The sequence below is a fragment of the Apodemus sylvaticus genome, chromosome 20 (genome assembly GCF_947179515.1).
Source record: "Apodemus sylvaticus chromosome 20, mApoSyl1.1, whole genome shotgun sequence".
NCBI classification, from domain to species: domain Eukaryota; kingdom Metazoa; phylum Chordata; class Mammalia; order Rodentia; family Muridae; genus Apodemus; species Apodemus sylvaticus.
The window spans coordinates 15,918,723-15,942,850 of record NC_067491.1 but is presented as its reverse complement, the minus strand read 5'-3'; the positions used below and the strand labels follow the sequence as shown (position 1 = coordinate 15,942,850).

The 24,128-nt window shown below is 41.8% G+C and overlaps 1 pseudogene; it reads left to right on the top strand.

Moving 5' to 3' along the window:
* The first annotated feature begins 10,195 nt into the window (after positions 1–10,195).
* LOC127671319 (centromere-associated protein E-like) lies at positions 10,196–13,346 on the top strand (annotated as a pseudogene).
* The last annotated feature ends 10,782 nt before the right edge of the window (positions 13,347–24,128 follow it).

Genomic DNA, 24,128 nt, shown 5'->3' with positions numbered 1-24,128 from the left:
CAGCTCACAATCATCTGTAATTCCTGTCCCAGATGACGGATCTGACACCCTCGTCTGGCCTTTGCAGGTGGTTGCGGATGTGTATGGATAAAATATCCATACACATAAAATAAGAATAAGTAAAATTTCCAGAAAAAGAGAAGACAAACCAGGTAGATAGTATTCCAGTGGTCTCTATTCGAAACAAAGACACAGGTGACAGGGTCCCATTGTCTGTGTGTTCCACCTGAAGGGACTTCAATTCCTTCCCATGATATCTGGAAGGAGGTGGTAACGGAAGCCAGGCAGTGCTGAAGAGCAACATTATGGTGAGGATCACTTAGCATGATTAAGAGGATATATTAAAAAATAAGCAATAGAAGATAATAAGTTGTAATGTCTGTACTACAGGACTTAAAGAGGCACATTGGTAGTAAAAGTTGAAGAATATTCCAAGATAGAAAAAAGACAGACAATAAAGCTATCTTAGTTCATTTGAGTTGCTAGGACAAAGCAGCAGAACCACATAGATTATAAACAACTGTAGCTTGATTTCAGTTTTCTGCTGACACATAATAAAGGCAAATTTCTTGATTCGTGGATGGTTCCATTTGAGTCTTCACATGGTGGAAGGGGTTCAGAAGGACTCCGCAGGACCTATTTTATGAGGTCATTAATCCAAACTCTGAAGTCAGGGTCTCAAGATCTACCCACTTCCCTCAGTAGTTCACCCCCAGGACCATGACTCCACACACTGAGATTTGTAACTGATGACCATTCAGACCACAGTAGAGGAGGTTACGTCATCTGCCATGATAACCTCTGCTTGGCTTTTGTGCTTTGCAACATACTGTTTTCTCCTTTCTTTGCGAGCCCTTACCACAATCCCTAAATAGTCTTTCTCATTTTCTCATCCTCGATAAACAAGTGAAGAGAGATGGAGACCAACAGTCAGCAGGTTTTCATTAAACAACTTGAATCAGCGTGATCAAAAGATTAAGGAAATTGGTTACTTCCTCATGCTATGAACTTTTGATTTCTGAAGGTTTCAAGCAGAGACAGGCAAACAGCCCTGACAAACGTCGCAGTCAGAACCAAAGTGCTGGATCCAAACAAGTGAGCTCACCGTGCTACCATTCCAAGGTGCTGGGTATTTACAGGGACTGACGAAGCTTCGCAGGGAACAGGAAAGAACGAGCAGGAGACAGAGCTGAGGAGAAATGGGGTCCTGTGACAGACAACATGAGACGTCTGGGGTAATACAGAAAGAGAAAGAGTTAAACAGCAACATTTACAATCAAAATTATTGGGTTTGGTTTACATGCCAAGTCACACTTTGAAACCACCTTAGGCCACATCTGTACTGAAAAGACTTACACTGAATAGCATTTTCAGTCTATTCTGGTGACCAATCCCATGTGAATAAATTATTGCATGAGGCATGAAAATTCAGACTTTTGGCTTTCTATCAGCAGAAACCAGTAAGAACAATTCTCAACAACCATTGCACTCAGGTGTGGCAGGGAGTAGAAATCGTTAGTGTGTGTGTGTGGGGGGGGTATTTTCCTTAAAAGTATAGGAATCTGTTTGCTGACTGATAGTAATTTATGTGCTACCTTTTCTCCCTCGAGTGAAGTATGCATGGTGATTCTTGTAAATAACGGGCTAAATGCCAAGAAGGAAAAAAAGAGGAACATGGACAAAAGATGTGCTCTGCTCATTGTGAAAGACAAAATTGTTGTGGTCTACTAATTATATTAATTACCTGAAATGAATAATGTATCAGGAAAGGAGGCTGATTGATATCAGTAGTAATGAATTTAAATCACATAACAAGCTTTTCAAGATGTGTGTCAGATTTCACAGGCACCCCTTCAGCCACAGACTTCTCTGGAGCTGTCAATTTCTAGTTCATAATGGGAAAGCAAGTGTGGGTGGACAGGTAACTTGCTACAGGCCATGCACCAAATGGCTGGTGGGATCTAAGCTCAAAAAAATAAATAAATAAAAAAGTTCAACTACTGTCCTGTATAATCCTTCAAGTGTCAATTGGTATCTCAAGCCATTTTCACAAAGGATTGTATCACGCCGTTGGAAGAATGTCATGCGACAGCTAAAACAGGAGTGGTGGAAGTACAGAAATGACTTCACAGTGACTGAATGAATGAATGAATGAATGGATGTCAGAGACAGTTTCCTGGTGGAAAGACCTGTTGAGGTCGGGCTGAAAACACTTGACTCAATTTCTCACTCATCACAAGTGGTGTAAAGCACAAGTATGTGTGTGATGGACACAGATGGCCCCAATCTGTTTCATACACTCATTTTTAACATTACAACAAAGGACCCACATGGTATCACTGGGATATGTGTCAAAGCCTGCCTCACTAGACTCCTTGACGGGACCACTGATCCATTTCCATGGAACAAATGGTTAGACTCTGGAACAAGTAGATGAGTCACTTCAAAGAATGCTGTGGTTTGCATGAGAATGGCCTCCTTTGGCTCATGTGTTAGAATACTTGGCCCCTAGTTGGTAGAACTGATTGGGAAGGATTAGGAGGTGTGGCCTATTGGAGGAGATGTGTCACTGGGAGTGGGCATTAAGGTTTCAAAAAGGTTACATCAGGGCTGGAGGGATGGCCCAGTGGTTAAGAGCACTGACTGCTTTTCCAGAGGTCCTGAGTTCAAGTCCCAGCAACCACATGGTGGCTCACAACCATCTGTAATGGGATCTGACGCCCTCTTCTGGTGTGTCTGAAGACAGCTACAGTGTACTCATTTACATAAATAAAATAAATAAATAAATCTAAAAAAATAAAACAAAAATAATTTGGAGAATTCAAAAGAACAGAAAAGCCTTGCTTGCTCTTTGTTTTCCTGATTTTCTTTTTTTTTTTTTCTTTCTTTTTTTTTTTTTTTTTGGTTTTTCGAGACAGGTCCTGGAACTCACTTTGTAGACCAGGCTGGCCTCGAACTCAGAAATCTACCTGCCTCTGCCTCCCAAGTGCTGGGATTACAGGTGTGCGCCACGATGCCCGGCTTGTTTTCCTGAGTTTTTTTAGGCTGAGTTAACTATTCCCTAGCCTTTACTCAGCACATGTAGTCTGTACTCACTGCTTCCTACGTTGGGTGATTTTCCCCATGACTTTCCAATTTTCCAAGAGCAGGAGCCTGGTCAGTGCTGTGAACCGTCCTCACTAACTAGCCCTCAAAGGCTCTGGTGTTGGAGCTGGACAGATAGCTCAGCAGTTAGGAGCACATGCAGCTCCTGTAAAGGACAAGAGTTCTCATAATTGCCTGCCACTCCAGAGACTCCAATGCCAGGAGCCAAACTGACTTTACTTTTTGTTTAGAGTTTATTAAAGATAGGCTTGGGTTTTGACTTTTCCTCAGCTACAGACCTTGGAGAAATCGAGTGGTCACTGTGCCCTCCCAGAAGAAGAAAACATCTTGCTGCTGCCAGAGATTCACCTTGGCTGATTGCCCAGACTACGTGCAGAATCCCACTTGCTCACTTCTTCCCCTGCCTGTATAAGTTCCCTGAGAAAATACAGATTACTAGGTCTTGAGCAGTTAATTTGTCTTGACCTCATTCTTCGAGTCTCCTGTCTCTGTTTCTCTGCCCTTCTCTTCTAGGGTCCCCGGTGGAAAACCCCCGCAGGCCGGGGCAACTGGTGCCCAATGTGGGGCTCCTTCCTAAGGATCACGGAGAATGTCGTCTTAAAAGAGCAGCCACTCATCATCTGGTACAACCCGCTTGTCAGCAGGAACCACCGTAAATGCTCATCTGTGGGAGATCTAGGATATTTGGTCACCTCAGAAACTCTTGTCTGTGGGAGATCTAGGATATTTGGTCACCACTGAGCTGCTCATTTGTGGGAGATCTAGGATAGTTGGTCATCACAGAAACACCCGTCTGTGGGAGATCTGGTGTAGTCCAGGCAACGTATTATGGGACAGGTATTAGATAAACATGAAGCTTTTCTTAATGATCTCAAGGAGGCCCTCAAGACGCGGGGAATAAGGGTTAAAAAGAAAGAACTTGGCAAATTTTTTGTTTTTATTTCTCATGTCTGCCCCTGGTTTCTTCAAGAAGGCACCATTAATGAGGGACCCTGGAAGCGCATGGGTGATGCCTTACAAGATTACTATGCTACCTTTGGTCCCGAGCATATTCCAGTTCAGGCCTTTTGCTATTGGGACCTTATTCATGATGTCCCATTCCCTGGGATGAGCATATAGGAACCATCACAGCAGGTTAGAGAGTGTCTCTACGAGGCAGCTCCGATAATCTGAGCCTCTTCCAGGCAGTTTGCCTGATGGCTGCCTCTTCCAGGTGGCTTACGTGTCTGATCCTTTCCTAGGCAGCCCAGCTTGTTTGAGAGAGTGTTTCTAAACAGTCCTTAGTGCTCATATTCACCCGCAGGAGCATGGGCCTAGTGAATCTGGCCAGTTTGGGAGACTTCATGGAGCCTTTGTGTTGTTTACCCCACGAGCCTGAGAAGCCTCCCTGTAGCCTCCCAGCAATGGGTTGGGAAGGGATTTTGGCTTTTGTCTTGGTTTTCTTTCTTTCACTTTCTGCTCAGAGAGAAGCCATGATGGATGGGATGGGATGGGATGGGATGGGATGGGCTTCATCTCCCTCTACAGTGGCTCTCAAGCTTTTTAACACTGCATGATCCCCCTCCCCAACCATAAAGTTATTTTCATTGTTACTTCATAACTGCAATTTTGCTGTTACAAATTATACTGTAAACATCTACTATGCAGGCTATATGATATGTGACCCCTGTGAAAATAATTATTTGACCCCCCCCCCAAAGGGGTCATGATACACAGGTTTTTAGAGGATCATATAGCTTTACAAGGAGCTCTTTCTCTTGGAGCTCTTTGTCTTGGAGGAGAACACTACCCAGCACTCTGACCCACCGGCAGTATATGAAGCTATGCTTTGGGTAATGAGATCTTGGGACTGGCAGACATTGGCAGGTTGATCCCCAGTGGATACTCCCTTTTGGTCTTCATCTTCCAGGATATGTCTTCTTCTTGAGCCTGGGTTGAACTTAGTAATTCATTTCCACTGAATACTATAGACAAGAATGAGAGAATGGCACTCTCAACAATGGGTTGTGAAGAGATTTTCTTTCTTCCACTTGATGCTTAGAGAGAAGCCATGATGTGATCAACTCTATGGCAAGATCTATGTTGCAGGAAGATGCTTGTCTTTTACCAGCAGCCAGCAAGGAACAGAAGCTTGTCCACAACTCTGTAAAGGAGTTCCAAGCCTGGGAAGGTGAGCCTTTGAATGAGGAGAGACCATGTAAACTCTACTAGCAGCAGTGAGAGAAACCTTGAACTATAAGTATCCAGCCAAATTTTATGCGGTTTGCTGACTGATAAGAAATGGTGAGATGATAAATGTTTGTTGTTTTAATCTACTATGTTTTGGTATAATTTGTGATATGACAAAAGGCGACTCACACAGATACAAAAGAATTTCCACAAGGCACCTCTAGAAGGTCTGCTGTTTACTAAAGGAAGGCAACATAGACATGCCCCCATACTACCTAGAACGTAGCTGTGCTGGGTAGATATTCACCAGACAGCCTGGATCGTGAGGTAAGGATGCTTGTTGATGCGAGTGGGGGGATCTTGGGCACTTATATTCAGTGTGGTAACTTTTCATTTCCCTCAGTTCTGTTTTATTGGGTATTTGTTGATCATCTTCTTTTCTTGGTTATGGCTTTTTGGCTCTCAGTACCTAACTTCTACTTTCCTGAAAAATAACTACAACTTATGTTCTTTATGCTAGTGTATTAAACCAAACTGGGACAGGTAGATGGTGAAGGACCAGAGACTCTGACGGTGATGAGTCTGAATCAGTTGTCAAGGGAGCGGATCGTTGAGAGTGGGACTCTCAGGATGAGCAATGTATGTGGGAATGTTCGTGAGACAGAAGAGAGTCTCCATGATAAAGTGTCTCCATTATAAAGCAGATTCTCCAGCTGCTATTGTCAAAGGTACTCTGTAGAAAACTATCTTAGTAACATTAAAGATACCCCCACCCCAGTTGCCTAGGCAGAGTTTTATGGTAGCCCTTCCTTTGCATACAGTGAAATATTGGTATTTTAACCATAAAGAACAACTTACATTCAGTGTGGGAACTTTGCATTTCCCTCAGCTCTGTTCTATTGGGTATTTGTTGATCATCTTCTCTGCTCTTGGCTTTAGATTCCACCATCTGACCATCATTATCGTTGGATAATTTTCCTTTAGGTGATGAGAATGCTGAATACTTAGACACACAACGGATGCCAAATTATAATTTCTAATAGAAGAAAAATGTCTTCTGACTATGAATCAACCCTTCAAAATTAGCTTTAACTGTCAGTCCTATCAGGGTTGTGAATCTAATCAAATGCCATGTGAGACTAGCATTGAATCATCTGCACCCCAAAAGCACATTCTTCCCAAGCCCTCCTGATAATTCTGTATGCCAAAAGGCAAGGAAACGGGTGAAGGAGAAATGATCCTTGAGAAGCTATGGGCAAGGATGTGTTGGAAATGTAAGATAAGCTACAGCTTTAGCAGAATAAAATGATGTGTAGTGCTTTCTTGATGACAAGAGTGAGCATAGGAGGTGCTCAGGGAGGAGAAAGTCAAACACATTTCCAGCCATGATTACATTTTTATATATGATATTGAAAAACTGTTCAAAACTGTCATTCGCTGTAGGGAGTACAGAAAATAATCTAGAGATAACACGACTAACACGTTGGCGTACATCTTCCTGGTTTTTATGTGTGTGTTACAATTCTCTTAATTTGTCTCATAACATTTACATAAAATTTGATATCCTTTCCCCCTACATTGATGACACACTGCAAGCATGTTCTTGTCTTACCAGATGAACTGTCAAGGCATAATTTAATGTATACATGATACTCTATTAAATGAAAATACTAATAGTTAATTTTCATCAGCACATGCTCAAACTGGTGGGAGCATTTTCTCAATTAAGTTTCCCTCTTCCTGAATGACTGGAGCTGGAAACAGGTTGACATCCCAGCTCACCAGCACAAAGGTCTTTGTCTTTTGACTACTTTAAAAGGGAAAGCGCCATTGAGCAGTTACTGAAATTGGTAGTTGGTTCATGTTGTGATTTTAAACACGAGATGTCCTGGCCACATTTGCTAAGATGTTATTTTTGTCTTAAATCAAAGTTTTTAGCATTTGTGGAAATTATTTTCATTCTGTAACCTTTCAATGTGTATATTTTGTGTTAGTAGATTTCTCAACATTAAATTACATTTGCAGTAAGCTTGATTTGGTCTTGATGCATTTTCTAGTATTGAATTCAATCAGATAACCCTTTGCATACAGATCTTGCAGCACCCCATGTGTTTTAACATGAAGTGTTCTCATTATTTTTGGTAATGTTATTTTCTTTTCCCAAAATTATTTGAGAGGTTCTAAAGTTATTAGTTATTCCCAAGCAGTGAAGATCCACTTTAAATTCTGCTACAATTTAGGTGTCAAGAGCATGCATTTAAAAAAAATGCAAGAAAGAAAAACTAGTTGTTTCAGAAGGTATTAGCTGTGGTGGACAGGGTGAACTGCATTAGGAAGTTCACTCCAAGAGCTTAATGATTTTACATTTTACATAACCACACATGTTCATTTTTGCTCTCACTAATAAGTATTTAATGTAGTTTGGTAGAAAGTCTTCCCAGGATTCAGGTTAATGCAGTGGTTCTCAACCTGTGGGCCAAACAATCCTTTCACAAGGATTGCATATCAGATAATTACATTATTATTCATAACAGTAGCAAAATTACAGTTATGAATCAGCAATAAAAATGGTTTGTTGTTGGGGATCACCATAGCGTAAGGAACTATATTAAAGAGTCAGTGTTAGGAAGGATGAAAACCACTGGATTAATGGAGTGTTGACACTTGCTTGATCCTGTTATCTCGGCTAGCACTGGGAGTATTCTGTAACAAGCAAGAGCATGAATAGAGAATTCATTCTTCCTTTGAAAGCTGTGACCAAAGTAAAACACGCTGCTTCCATTCACAGCCTATCCACTGGAGACAGTCACGTGGCTATGCCTAACTACAAGGCTATGTGGCCCAGCAAAGGAAACCCACAGGATAGTAGAGATCTGCAAAAATACTACAAACCTGATTAGGACTAGTCTGAGTCCAGATACTCTAATGAGCTTAAGTTTTAAATGGTAACATGAATATTTTATCAATGTTTTATGAAAACTGAGGGAAGCAAAGACCTCTAAGAAAATCAATGACACTGTGGAGAAATTTGTTTAGTTGAAATTTTTTAATTAAAAAATTAAAGTATGAAGCTGAGAGAATGCAGTGTAACACCATGAACTATCGTTTTCTGTAAACATAATACAAAGAATGGATAAAATACACACAAAAGTCATATTAAAAACTAGACAGCAGTCAGTTAAGGATGGTGACCCATGAAAACCTGCCACTGCTGTGGTTACAGTGACCCACTTGTCATTATCTGGAGAGAATGCAGTTCAAGGGAAACCATCTCAAGAAATAGGCTGGGCTAACACTGGCAAGGATTTGGGAGAATCAAGACATCCAGTGTTCCTAAAACAGAGTCCCTGGGAGGAGAGACCAGCCCAGACACTGAACTGGCCATGTCTACAGTGATTTCCCCAGACATCCCCCAGAATACAGCCCAGCACATGTTCACTGCCTGAGGCTGAAGGAAGAACCATTCAGAAGAACTGGAAGTAGCCGTGCCCATGACTGGGATGCTGGCATCTGACTAAACAGAATGGGGGAACTTTCTGTAAGCCACAGAGAGCAAGCACTCAGAAGGGCTTGTTTCCACGAGGAATAGCTAGCCTCAGACTGACGGAGATTATACTGCTGCCTAATACATCTAAAAAGAATGAGACTCAAATAGGTAAAAGTTCTCCCAAACATCTTAGCTGCATCCTATAAAGAGGCTCAAGATTGTTATAAGTATATAAAATATGTAGCTTCCGGTAAAATAGGATTTGCAATGCCTAGCATGCAAAAAGCAATTGCCAGACATGAAAATGGGGTAATGGAAGGACAAGGGGGGGGGGAGGAGGAAGAGGAGGAGGAAGAGGAGGAGGAGACCGCCACCAACACCGCCAGGATTGACTGCAGCACTGCATTGGAAAACTATGGATCTGAGTTAGACTGGGACTCTGCCTTCAAAATGATGGCAGGAAAGAAAGCGGCAAGCATAGCAGGCAAGCATCACTGTCTGTTATCAAAGCTCTGACCAATACACATCCCAAGCATCTGGACCAAAGACCATGTATGGGCAGGGATTCAACTATACAATAGATATTTGCAAAACTATATCACAGTACGAACACATGGTTACAAGTAAGTGTGCTATTCTGTTCTGAACGTTTTCTCCCTCATTTCTGTACCAAAGTAAGGATACTTGGTCCTTCACATACAATGATTGGTTCTAAAGATTGTCTAGGGCAAGATCAACCAAATTCAGATGAGGCACCTTGATAGAACCATCAAAATTGGAAGATTCACCCTTTTCTCTGCTTTCCAAAATCATCCTAAAAATGGTATAAGAATGACTGCTTCTTTGATTTTGGTTATTCCATAATGTCTGTTCTTTTCTAGTGTTGCGAGCCAGTTCAAAGCCATTTCTGCTGTATAAACCACTTCTTCTGTGAGACCAGCAACATAAACATTCTTGTGGATGTCTTCCCCAATTATCAAAGGTTTCATTTTTTGAGCATTACAGAGTAAGTCTGTAATGGTTTCATTGTAGATCTCCATGTAAGAAACCATGGTCTCCATGTAGAAGCCATTATAGACTGTAATGGTTTCATAAGAAACCATGGTCTCCATGTAGAAACCATTATAGACTGTATTCATATGCTTAGTTTAAGATCCGCTATTTCTCTTTATCTTTAAGAGAGCATCATTTGACGCATTAACATAAGGAGTATTCATATGCTTAGCCATGCTAGCAAACTGGAGGGTGGTCAGAGTTTCATCAAATGATACTGGAGTAATTGTGCAGATGATACGTGTCTTCGCATTTCCTCCCAAGGGATTTTGAAGAATTCGTGTCAATTTGCAATCTCGGTAATTTATGAAACCACCAACCTGTCACCAACCTGTCCGTCACTGAGTTTCTTTTATGGTTTCATTATGGGTTTCTCACCATATGAGTCGTTCTCATACCATTTTTAGGATGATTTTGGAAATCAGAGAAAAGGGTGAATCTTACAATTGTGATGGCTCTTATCAAGGTGTCTCATCTGAATTTGGTGGATCTTGCAGTCCGTGAAAGAGCTGCTCAAACAGGAGCTGAAGGTGTTCAACTGAAGGAGGCTGTTCTAGAAATTACAACTTGATTTTGGGACAAGTGATTAAGAAACTCAGTGATGGACACGTTGGTGACAGACAGGTTGGTGGGTTCATAAGTTACCGAGACAGCAAATTGACACAAATTCTTCAAAATCCCTTGGGAGGAAATTCAAAGACACGCATCATCTGCACAATTACTACAGTATCATTTGAAGAAACTCTGACCACCCTCCAGTTTGCTAGCATGGCTAAGCATATGAATACTCCTTATGTTAATGATGCGTCAAATGATGATGTTCTCTTGAAAAGATAAAGAGAAATAGCGGATCTTAAAAAAACAGTTGGAGGAGGTAAATACAAAGACTCAGGCACAGGAAATGGCAAAGAATCAACTGTCCCAGCTTCTGGATGAAAAAGACTTGCTTCAGAAAGTTCAGGATGAGAAAATTCAGAACCTGAAGTGGATGCTGGTGACGTCATCTTCTCTTGCAATGCAACAGGAGCTAGAGATTAAAAAGAAATGAAGAGTTACTTGGTGCTACGGCAAAATGAAGGATTCAAATTATGAAAAGGAATTTAAAATCCCAACAAACATACAAGAAAATGTAAAACTTCTGTGACTTTTTGAGAGAGAATTCTATCATGTAGTCGGGAGAGAGTGCACTCTTGGGAGTCTGCAGTGTTTGGTAGCACTCTGGAGCCATTGCCTGAGGAGGAATGGAGCTCAGCCTCCATGCTCCTAAGCGAGGAAACCATAAATGTGAGTTGAACTCAATGCCAATATAATGATCTCGTGTAGACTATGAACAGCTGAGAAAATGAAGACTTGAAATTGAAATTAAAAGGAAACAAAATGAGTTAGAGGAATTTGAGTTTCCAGAACAGAAAGAAGAAAAAGATCAAGACATGCAACTAATGCATGAAGTTTCCAACTTAAAGAATTTAATTAAACATGCAGAAGAATATAATCAAGGTCTAGAGAATGAACTAAGTTCAAAAGTAGAGCTTCTTAAAGAAAAAAAGAGGACCAGATTAAGAACCTGCAGGGATACATAGATGCCCAGAGTCAGAAAAGATGAAGATAGATGTGTCCTACTCACCGGACACCACTGAAGACCAGAAAACAGGCAATGCGCACTGTCTGATTTGGACACAGTAGCCCTTGATGCCAAGAGAGGCATCCTTCCTTAGAAGTGAAAATCTGCGGCTGAAGGAGAAAATTAATGAACTTTTAGATTCTTGTAAGCAAATAGTAAATGACATTCAGGTGTATCAATGCCAACTGGAAGCAAAAAAAACCTGCAACTGATCTGGATAAGGAATTACGGTCGGCTTTTCAAGAAATGTCAAAACTCGGCCTCCTGGTAGACGGCAAAGGTTTATAGTCTAATTTGGAATTGGGAAAAAAAATTACTGACCTCCAAACAGAACTAAATAAAGAAACTTTGCAAAAAGAAGTTAACTTGCTGTTGGAGTTGAAATCTTTATGTCTGAGGTGGAGATGCTGAGGAAAGTTGCATGAGAAATGTGAAGAACTCTAGGAACAGAAAGAGAAAAACTTTTCTGAAATAGCTCAGAAAGACAGTAGAATTCAAGGTTTGCTTGAGGAGATTGGAAACACTAAAGATGACCTTGGGGCTTCCAGGCTGAGTCAGAGGCGCAGTGAGGAGGTGTGGCCGGCCCTGAGAAGCCTGGGCATGGAGCTGGAGCTCAGGCATGAGGGGGCCCTGGAGGAGAGCAAGAGGAAGAAGCAAGAGGAAGAAGCAGGAGATGGCAACGCTCTCCAAAGAAGCAGAGTGCCTGGCTCTGGATTCATGAGGGCCGAGCTTTCTCACAAGACTCAGGAGCTTGAGCGGAAAACAGTTGAGGCTCCAGAAAGGCTGAATAAAATGGAGGAGCTGAGAGACGAGGTAGAAAGCAGAGACTCTAGCCTGCAGTCTGTAGAGAAGGAGAAAGCTCTGCTCAGGGAGCAGCTGCAGCAAACCTTGGAGGAAGAGAGCCTTAACCCAAGAAGAGAAAGACCTAAAGCTAAACTCCAGGAGAGCCTGCAGACTGAGGGACCAACTCAACAGTGACATCCAGGACATGGTGAACATGAATATAGATACTCAAGAACAGTTACTAAATGCTCTCCAGTCTTTGAAACACCAGGAAACAATTAACATGCTGAAATGAAAACTTCTGAGGAAATGCCCAGTAATTTGCATACAAAAGAAGGGGGAGGAGCTGGAGATGAAGCTCAGCTGGAAGGAATAGATGAACAGAATCTGCTGGCTGAAAAGTGCCCACACATTGGTCCTTGGTGGTAAGGACAATGGAGAAACTGAGGAACAGGAAAATAGACTCTCTAATGCAGGAGAGTAGTGGACTCCAACAGACACTGGAAACTATTAGAGCAGAAAAGGAACAACTGAAGATGGACCTAAAGGAAAATATTGAAATGAGTATTGAAAACCAGGAAGAGTTAAGAATTCTTAGAGATGAACTTAAAAGGCAACAAGAGATAGCTGCACAGGAAAAAGATCGTGCCACGGAGAAGAGAGAAGAGCTCTCCAGGGCGCAGGAGAGACTGGCACAAGTAGAAATAGAAGCTAAAGGACAAGGACCAGAAACTCCCAAGAGACACAGCAGCAACTTCTTAGTACACAAGAAGCTATGAATAAGATACGGGCAGAGGCGACCGAAGTGGAGAGCTTAGAGAATGAATTCAGGTGCCAAGGATTGGCATTGGAGCTTGTGGAAACAGACTGGAGTTAGCTCAGAAACTTCATGAAAATTATGAGCAGATGAAATCTATACTCAAATAAACGATCTGAAAGAATTACTGGAGTCATTTGAAATAGAGAAAAAGCAACTTAAAGAATATGCAAAAGAAATCGAAGCTGCTGACCTACATACAAGAACTAAACATTGCTCACATGAATCTGAAAGAACCAAGAAACCAAAGACAGACACACGTGGACAAACTGATGCACCAAAGACAATACATAGAGAGGGAACACTTGTAACCAGGACTAAAAATACCTCCAGTAGGGTCCATAGAGGAAACAGGACGTCTCCAGGTTTCCCCTTGTCCCTAGGAGAGTTTTGAAATCCATTTTCCTTCTCTTCTCTTTCTCTCTCATCTTTCTAACATCGTCTTTGGTTGGTTGTTTTTTACTCTTTTTATTTTATTCCCTATTCCTCTTCCTGTTGCAGTTCTAGGCTGCGGACAATTTGCCTAATAAAATTCACCATCCCAATTTGCTGTCACACCCTAGCTGTTTTAACCTTAATTCCAGTACCCTGTTGCTTAAGCAAGTCTACCAATTGATCTACTTACTAATTGTAAGGTGGAACCTGCCGTCTCCATCGTGCCATCCTGACATACTTGGCCTGATGCAGGCCTTACTCTTACTTTGTTTCTTGCACCATATATTCCCCAACACGTTCGTCTTCCTTGCCAGCTGGCTTTGCTTTGAACGATGCAGTCAGGAGCGTCAGGATCTCCTCTCTTTCCCAGTCTTGGTGGAACTTCAATTTGACAGCACCCGCCACAGTACCGAGTATTGGGCGTAGGCCTGTGGTATTAACAGAAGACACAGACATGGGTCATTCTGTAAGGAGAATGTCCAATAACTTATAAGCCAATAGTCAAGACATGTAAAACATACTTATACCTTTAAAACCAATCAAACAAAAGTGAAGTGACTACACAAATCTTATAAGTTTAAACCAAATAATTTTTTTTCTAGCTTTAGTTTCAAGAGAAAAAGCACTTTGGACCCAATAATCACAATTGCAGAGATTTCTCTAGGAGGAATAACCATCAGCCTACTTGCCCTAGAACTTGAGAAGCTGCTGGCCCCTTTAAAAGCAGCTTTTCTCCAGCTGTGCTTGACTCCTAGCTAAATGCAGGGCAGCTTAAATCAGCCTCTGCTGTGTAAACTGAGACTGGATAAAGAGATGCACCTCCAGCAGAAAAATTTTTTACCATTTTTTCTTTTCAACATGAAATACAGAACAATCATTCAGAGGGGAGTGCTCTCAGCCAACAATTGGACAAGGTTCCCAATGGAGGAGCTAGAGGAAAAAACCCAAGAAGCTGAAGGAGCTTGCATCACCATAGGGGGAACAACAATACAAACCAACCAGTATCCCCAGAGCTCCCAGGAACCAAACTACTGTCTTAGTCAGGGTTTCCATTCTTGCACAAACATCATCAAGAAGCAAGTTGGAGGAAAAGGGATATTCAACTTACACTTCCACATTGCCGTTCATCATGAAAGGAAGTTGGGACTGGAACTCAAGCAGGTCAGGAAGCAGGCGCTGATACAGAGACCATGGAGAGATGTTCCTTCCTGGCTTGCTTCCCCTGGCTTGCTCAGCCTGCACTCTTATAGAACCCAAGACCCAGAGATGATACCACCCACAAGGGGCCCTTCCCACTTGATCACTAATTGAGAAAATGTCTGACAGCCGGATCTCAAGGAGGCACTTCCCCAACTGAAGCCACTTTCTCTGATAACTTCAGCCTGGGTCAAGTTGACGCACAAAACCAGCCAGTAAAACTACCAACTAAAGAGTACACATGGAGGGACCCATGGCTCCAGATGCATATGCAGCAGAGGATGGCCTTGTTAGACATCAAAGGAAGGAGAGGCCCTTGGTCCGAGATGGCTTGATGGCCCAGCATAGGGGAACACCGGGACAGGGAAGCCGGAGTGGGTTGGTTGGTGAGCAGGGGGAAGGGGTGATGGAATAGGGTTATTTTTTCAGAGGGGGAAACCAGGAAAGGGGATAACATTTGAAATGTAGACAAAGAAAATAGAAAAAACATATTAACAGTTCTATGGTAGGCACACATTACACAGAACTTTGTATACATCACTGATCATTTTCTTAAGGCAAATTGTATGACAAACTGGAGACATAGAGAAGGTACACTCCTGGGGATCCCCTTGGGAAAGCATGAAACACTTTGTGAAAAGCATGTCTCTCACATCTGTAGCACACGATTTTGCCTCTTGTATACAGACTGGGGTTATAAAACGCTAGATAAACATGAATATAAGGCTTGCCCATGCAGAGATGTGGTAGTAGGTAAGACAGATGTATACTGTTTGCAAGAACACCGGGGATAATATTGCTGCCTGTCTATTGTTGGGAACTGGGGAGCTTAGCTCAACACCCCCAGCTGAGCTGTTTCCACAGGTTTCTTGAGAACAAAACACCCCTTGGCTTAGCTTGATTCCTGCCTTCCCGCCCGGTGTGGTCCGGACTACCCAGATGCCTGACCTATGACTATAATTGTTTTGTTCTGTTCTTTTCCCTGGCCTCTAGTGGATATATTGCTGGTCTCTCAGTAAAGCTTACAGAATGACCCGTGTCTGTGTTTTTTATTAATCCCCCAGGCCTATGCCCGATACTTGGTACCTTGGCAGCACGGGCGTGGTCAAATGGAGGTTCCACTGAGATCAGGAAAGAGAGGAGCACCTGACAGGATCGTTCCAAAAAAGGCCGGCCTACAAGGAAGAGGAACGTATTGGGAAATTGTGACCACCGTTTCACCAGGAAAAAGTGAAGCCTGAAATTTGGAAATGGAGAGAACAACTGAAGGATGTTGTCTTGGGCGGAGATCCATCAGAATGAAAAAAGTTATGTATCCTGCATGGTAAGCAACATACAGCATTAAGGCTGTTGTTGCAGGGGTGCAAAAAGCATACCGGCTAGACCGAATCAGTGTAGGCCTGACGCTGAGATCAGATAGCAAATTGGGATGGTGAATTTTACTAGGCAAATTGTCAGCAGTCTAAAACTGCATCAGGCAAGAGGAATGGGGCATAAAATAAAATAAAATAAGTAAAAGACAAACCGATTTTAGAAACATGAGAATGAGAAAGAGAAAAGAAAAATGGATTTCAAACTTTCCTAGGGACAAGGGGAAACCTGGAGACGTCCTGTTTCCTCTATGGACCCCAATGGAGATATTCTTAGTACTGGTTACAAATGCTCTTTCCTCTCTGTGTATTGTCTTTGTTGCACCAATTTGTCTACATGTGTCTGTCCTTGTTTCATTGTTTGAATGATTGTTCTATGTTTCCTTGAATACTAAACCATGTGTTTTAGTCCCATTCTTCTCTGAAAAGTCTCTAATGAACAGGAAGAAGACAAGAAGAAATTGAATTGTTCTAGCAGATTGTGTGTATTGACAAAACTACTGAGTACGAAGATTCTGCTGTGGTTGAAGAATTCCTGGGATTGTGCCTATGCCTCCAAATAATGAAGGGAGATTCCCTGTCACCTGTATCAGCATCAGAGAGACTTTGGCATTATCGCCACCCCTGATTTAAAAAGGTCTGGGTCTATGGCACTGGGGCTTTTGGCTTGTGGAGCTGCCCCATTGGGATTAGTTCTTCTAAAATGTATGTGCAAACAACAGTCCAGAGCAGTAACTGAACAAGTGCTTATGACACAGGATAATACATCTGCTCAAATTTGCCTCAGCCTGTATCAAGAATAGTTAGTCTATGACGGGTATCTCCTTTCCAGTCCACACCAGCCTAAGACAGGGGCTCTGGGACTGGCAGAGATTTACAGAGATTGGTAATGGGAGTTGGATGGAAGGTGTCCTAAGACAGATGCTATTCCTTTTTAAAAATAAAAAAGGAGGCTGTTGGGAACCAGCAAGCTTAGCTCAACACCCCCCAGCTGAGGTGTTTGCACAGGTTTCTTGAGAGCAAAACATCCCGCAGCTTAGCTTGATACCTGCTTTTCTGCCTGGTGTGGTAGGGACTTCCCAGGTGCCTGACCTATGACTATAATTGTTTTTTCCTGTTCCCTTCCCTGGCCTCTAGTGAATATATTGCTGGTCTCTCAGTAAGGCTTTGGCATTCTCCTTACAAAATGACCCGTGTCTGTGTTTATTAATCCCCCAGGCCTATGCCTGATACTTGGTACCGTGGCAGCGCAGGTGCTGTCAGTCTATCTCAGGACGGCAACAATCTCATTGTTTGCACGCTTCTCAGGACTCTCTTGAGTTCAACAACAACTGAACATGAAGTATTTCTGAGATTCTGTAAACGTGTAACCTCCTTGCATTCACATTACACTGTATTTCCCTCAGCTTCAGAGTGGCTGGGCCACGTTCACAATGATGGATTTTCCAGTGTCACTTCCTTACCAGATGATTTTGGACAGCAGTTCTGTTATTCAGTGGTGCCTCAGTTCTCAAACATCACATGTACCTGTCTGGGAAGGAGGAGAGTATACTGAGAGCTAAATAGTCCCATGGCCTTGTATGCGGTCCCTATCCCAAGAACCGAGCCCAGCTGTGCTCAAAGGCCAGCGCCTGGAGTGCAAAAAGGAAGAGGAGACTGAAAATCATTCCAGCTTTGAGATTCTAGGGGTTCTTTGAGACCATGAAATGATCACGTAGCTTCCTCCTCGATAAATGGATAATGATAGTCCCTGGCTCTACCAGAAGCTTGCTCCAAGCATCAGAGATAATGGTGGTGAAAGTGCCCTGTACACTACTTTATAAGTAGATGTACTTAGGCAGACCTGGCTGTTTGCACAAGGGGCAGTGTTGACGATCCACACTATTTGAGAGAGGTGATGAAGCAATATAAGTGCCTGGAAGCCATGTGTTTAATGACACCTTCTCCCTGACTGAAATGTATGTGTATCCGTATGTGTATGTGTATGTGGTTGTGTGTATGTGGTTGTGTGTATGTGTATTAATAGTCTCCTTGCATTGCTTTAACAAAAGCACCATATATTGGCAACTCATGAATAATGGAATTCACTTCCCATAGTTGTGGATGTTGGAAAGTCCAAGGTCAAGTCACCAGCATAAGATTGTTTAAGGTTTGGGATTATTCCAAATAGATTGACTAGCAACATACTTTGGGCACTTTTACCCATTTATCTCATTTATTTGTATCTATTTTATTTCTATTTTAAGATTTGTTTTCCTTTTAATTATGAGTTATCCCACATGTATGTATAGATGTCGGCAGAGGACAGAAGGGGCTATCTGATTCCCTGAAACTGGAGTTACAAATGGTTGTGAACCATCTAACCATGGGTGCTAGGAATCAAAACCAAATCCTCTGCAAAAGACTAAGTCATCTCTCCAAACTATATTTTTTATTTATGCACACACAGGTGTCTGTATTAATGTCTTCTCTGTGTGGATGCATGAGTGTCTAAGTGTCTCTGTGTGTGTTTGTGTGAGTACGTGCTGGTTTTGTATTTGTGTGTGTGTTTATGAGTTTATGCATGAGGATGCATCTGAGTGCCTGGCCTGTGTGTTTGTGTCTGTGTGTGTTTGTGTTAGTATCTGCTGGCTTTGTATTTATGTATATGTGTATCTGCTTGTATATTTGCATGTGTGTCTGTGTGAGTGTCTGCCATCTGTGTATGCATGTGTGTCTATTTGAGTGTGTTGTGGATAGCCCTGGGCTTGTATTTTGATGCTAATTCCACTCCTGGGAGAGGCTGCAGATGAGGAGTTAATCACGTATACAGGTGCCTTGTGAACCTTCTCCCCACCTTAACTTTTCAAATAAAGGCTAGAGCCAATGATTGGGCAGGAAGAAGGAGGGGGAGCTGAGAGGTTTTGGAGGAGGACAAAAGGATGGATGGGGAAGGGGGAGGAACAATGGAGGATTGATGGAAAGGATGGAGAGAAGCTCGTGGCCTGGAGAAACCCCAAGTTATATCGGATAAGGTAGATGGGAATAGAGTAGTGTAGTGGGAGATCTGCCCAATCTAGACTTATAGCTTGTATTGTTAATGATTGAGTTGAGATGTCTTTTATGGGGTAATTGGGTTGAAAAAAATATTGCAACATGAGTGTATCCATTTGTGTCTGTGTGTCTGATATTCCTGCCGGCTCACTATGACATCCAGAGGGTGTTGGTTTCACTGAAGCTGAAGTCCTGAGGGTATATCTGTGCTGGGAAGTGAAGTTGGTTCTTTTGCAAGAGCAGCAAGCAAGTTCTATCAATGACTGGGCAAACTCTTCAACACTCATTCACTGACTTCATTCGCAACTTTAAAATTAACTATTTGAATCACAGAAGATAGATACAGATTCAAATTTTGGCGATGTTGCCAAATGGTTTTCTGAAATAACTGAACCAATTTCCAACCTATCTAGCAGTACACAAAACTCACAATTGCTCCATTTCCTTGCCCACACTTGGTATTTTCTGTGCTTCTTTTTTGTCCTCTGTGCGGGTGTCTTAGTTTTCTGTAGTTATATAATAAGTTGTTAAAAGCTTACAGGCTTAAAACAATGCATATTAATTATTTTACAGTTGATGTGCCTTGGAGTCAAATCTCTCTGGATTTTCTTCTCAGAGTCTTAGAAGGCATGATAAAGGTGATCTGAGCAATGTCCTCAGTAAACCATTGCTGTGTGGTTTGAATAGGTATGGTAAACACATGTGTTTGAATGCTTGGCCATTGGGAGTGGTACTACTAGGAAGTATGGATTAGTTGGGGGAAGTATATCACTGTGGGTGTGGGCTTTGAGATCTCCTGTGCTCAAGCTCCACCCAGTGTGAACATGGTTGATCTTGTGCTGCCTTGGATTAAGATGTAGAACCCTAGGCTCCTTCAGCACCGTGTCTGCCTGCATGCTTGCATCTTCTGCCATAATGGTAATAGACTGAACCTTTGCAACTGTAAGCCAGCCTCAATTAGAAGTTGCCCTGGTCAGATCAGTCTGGCAGTTCCTTAGAAAAGTAGACATAGAATTACCTGAGGACCCAGCTATACCACTCCTGGCCATATACCCAAAAGATGCTCCAACATATAACAAGGACACATGCTCCACTATGTTCATAGCAGCCTTATTCATAATAGCCAGAAGCTGGAAAGAAACCAGATGTCGTCCTTCAACAGAGGAATGGATACAGAAAATGTGGTACTTTAACTCAATGGAGTACTACTCAGCTATTAAAAACAATGACTTCATGAAATTCTTAGGCAAATAGATGGAACTAAAAAATATCATCCTGAGTAAAGTAATCCAATCACAAAAGAACACACAAAGTATGCACTCACTTGTAAGTGGATATTAGCCCAAATCTCAGAATACCCAAGATACAATTCACAGATCAAATGAAGCTCACGAAGAAGAAAGACCAATGTGTGGATACTTCCATCCTTCTTAGAAGGGGGAATAAAATACCCATGGGAGAAAATACAGAGACAAAGTATAGAGTAGAGACTGAAGGAAAGGCCATTCAGAGACTGCCCCGCCTGGGGATTCATCCCAAATCCAGATACTGTTGTGGATGCCAACAAGTGCTTGCTGGTAGGAGCCTGATATAGCTGCCTCCTGAGAGGCTCTGCCAGAGCCTGACAAATACAGAGGAGGATGCTCACAGCCAACCATTGGATGCGCTTGAGGTCCCCAATGGACGAGTTAGAGAAAGGACTGAAGGAGCTGAAGGGGTTTGCAGTCTCACAGGAGGAACAACAATATGAACCAACCAGATCCCCAGAGCTCCCAGGGACTAAACCACCACCCAAAGAGTACACATGGAGGCACCCATGGCTCCAGCTGCATATGTAGCAGAGGATGGGACATCATTGGGAGGAGAGGTCCTTGGTCCTTCGAAGGCTCAGTGACCCAGTGTAGAGGAATGCCAGGATGGAGAAGCAGGAGTGGGTGGGTGGGTGGAGGGAATACCCTCAGAGAAGCAGGGGGAGGGGAGGGGATAGGGAGTTTTCAAAAGGGAAACCAGGAAAGGGGATAACATTTGAAATGTAAATAAAGAAAATATCTAATAAAAAATTCAAAAATAAGAAGTAGATGAAAATTAGTGTAAAAAAAAGTTGCCTTGGTCATGGTGTCTCTACACAGTAATAAAACCCTAACTAAGACACACTTGGCATCTTGACAGGTCCAGAACCTGTTCTTAAGATCCTCAGGTTGTTGACTGACTTCATTGTCATTGCCGGATAACTGATAACCTCAGGGTATTTCCTGACTGTTGGTGATGCTGTACTAAAGTCACTGAAGCCGTCTATAGTCTGGGATTCTGCTTTCCTCTCCTTGAAGCATGAGCATCCCAAAAACACTGCAAACTTCTCGAGATGAACAAGAATCTTGACCTCTAGTAGTAAATAGTCTATGAAACGTGAAGCAAAATGAGAATTACATTGAGTAGCATCCATTATCCCTGCCAAGATCTATTAGTGAGAAACCAGTGAAAACTCTTGTTTGTTCTCAAAAGGAAGGGGTTCACAGAGGTGAAGACACCAGATGCCTGAGGAAACTGTGGGTAGTATTAAGATTTTTGTCTCTCACAGTAATTGTATCACACCAGAATTTTAGTTTACATTGTGTGACCACTGTCTTTGGAACTAAGAGAACAAAATAAATAAATAAATTAGCTAGTAAATTTGTTCTGAAATATCCAGATTATTGTTTTCCACAACTTGTGAATTAAACTTTGCTCAGTCCATCTAAATGTGGACTCTAGATGCACACTTCTGTTTTCATGTAAAGACTACCTTTTATGTAGATTTGATATTCTGCCATCTCAAGTATGTATTATTTTAATTGAATAATAAAGGCACAGACCTGAATCATAATCTGAGGAAACCCACACATTTTGGCAATTCTGCTGCAATATGTGGATCTCTTAGGCAGCTGCCCGCAACTGTGACTGGTCTCTTCTTTCCTGCTTACTTCCTCTGAACAGCAGGAAGTGTCATTTCTTGTTAAGTAGCAGTTTCACTCCAGGACAGACAGCATTTCAAGAGCCAATGTTGAGCTCTCTGAGGTTTGTTTATTGCTCTGTCTAACTTTATAGAGTGTTTGAGCCTTCCCCAGGAAGATAATCCTGTGCAACTATTCTATGTTTGCCTGGCTGATATGTCTGTTCAATAACAGATTTTTTTTTAATGGAATCTTTCATACTGATCACCAGAGAACACGGTGAGCATCCCTTCTTTGGTGTCTGGAATTGAAAGAGTCACTCAGCTAGACAAACACTGCCTTCTTCAATGTGTCAGCCACTGTGGCAAATATTGTCACAGATGACATAATACAGCCAGCTGCAGCCAGACACAGCAGAGAGTTTGTGAACTAATGCACACCAAGGAGATTCAAAAAATAACTTTTTGGGTGAACTTCCGGATTCATAATTTCCCTAAATCCAGAAAGCACAAAAGCTTCTCTTACAGAATTTTTTTAACCTCGAATGATATTTTAATCTTTTGATAACCCTATTAATAGAAATATGCAAAAAGAAATTTGCATGACGGGAAATAAATTTCCAAATATAGCAACATATTTGTAGGAGAGTGATTACATCTAACACAGAAAATGTCACAGGGATAATTCCACCTGGTGCGTCTTTGCGTGTTTATAATAAGACTACAGAGAAATTCATTCAGATTTGACTTCCCTTGCAAGGAAGAGGGAAATGTATGCCAAAATATTCAAAACTCTGAAAGAAACACCTGAAAATTATTTATAGCAGATAAAATTCAACTAGCATGAGCAGTGAATTTTAATTTCTGCTGAACAGGAAAAATAATTATTTCTTAAGTGTGGTTTTGTAAGTAAAAGTCACAGGTAATTGAATATTGATGCAACACACTGAAGGGGAACTGAGGGATGAGCAGGGTTCTTGTGTTTATGAAGACTCAAGGATGTTTTCTTTGACTGTTATATCAATGCTTTCTGTGCTATCTCCTGGGCATATGCCCACAGGATTCCCCAGCATGTAATAAGGATACATGCTCTACTATGTTCATAACAGCCCTATTTGTCATAGCCAGAACTTGGAAAGAACCCAGATGTCCCTCAGTGGAGGAAAGGATACAGAAAATGTGGTATATATACACAATGGAGTACTATTCAGCCATTAAAAACAATGAATTCATGAAATTCTTAGACAAATGAATTGAACTGGAGAATATCATCCTGAGTGAGGTAACCCAATCACAAAAGAACACTCAGTGATAAGTGGATATTAGCCTAGAAGCTTGGAATACCCAAGACACAATTCACATATCAAATAAAGCCCAAGAAGAAGGAAGGAGAGGCCCCTGGTCCTGGAAAGGCTCAGTGCAACAGTGTAGGGGAATACCAGGACAGGGAAGCTGGAAGGGGTGGATTGGGGAACAGGGGGAGGGAAGAGGGCTTATGGGACTTTCAGGGAGGGAGATCCAGGAAAGGGGAAATTGTTTGAAATGTAAATAAAGAATATATCAAAAAAACAAAACAAAACAAAAAAAACCCTCAAGGAGGCTTCCTCTCCTTTATCTTTCCTTTCTCCCTTTCTTTCTTCCCTCCCTCCCTCCTCTCTCTCCTTCTCCTCCTTCTCCTCATCCTCCTCCTTCTTTTTCTTTCTATTTTTTGTTTCTTCTACATAGCTCTGGCTTACACAATGTAGTCTAAGCTAGTCTTGAGAGCAGAGATGCATCTGCATTTGTCTGTGCCTCCTAAATGCTGGTATTAAAGGCATGGACCATCATGTCTGGTGAGTTCATTTTATTATTTATTTATTTATATATTTATTTTTTTATGTTGGTTTTTTTTTTTTTTTTTTTTTTGAGACAGGGTTACTCTGTATAGCCCTGGCTGTCCCAAGAACTCACTCCATAGACTCATTCCTGCTTCTGCCTCCCAAGTCCTGGGATTAAAAGTGTGCACCACCACTTCCCAGAAAAAATGTATCTATTTCCAATTGCATGATTTTAGTATTTTACTTTCTCTTTAATTTTTCAAGAAAAAAATCTTTGGAAATAATTTTAAGAAGCATATATTCTGTTCTACT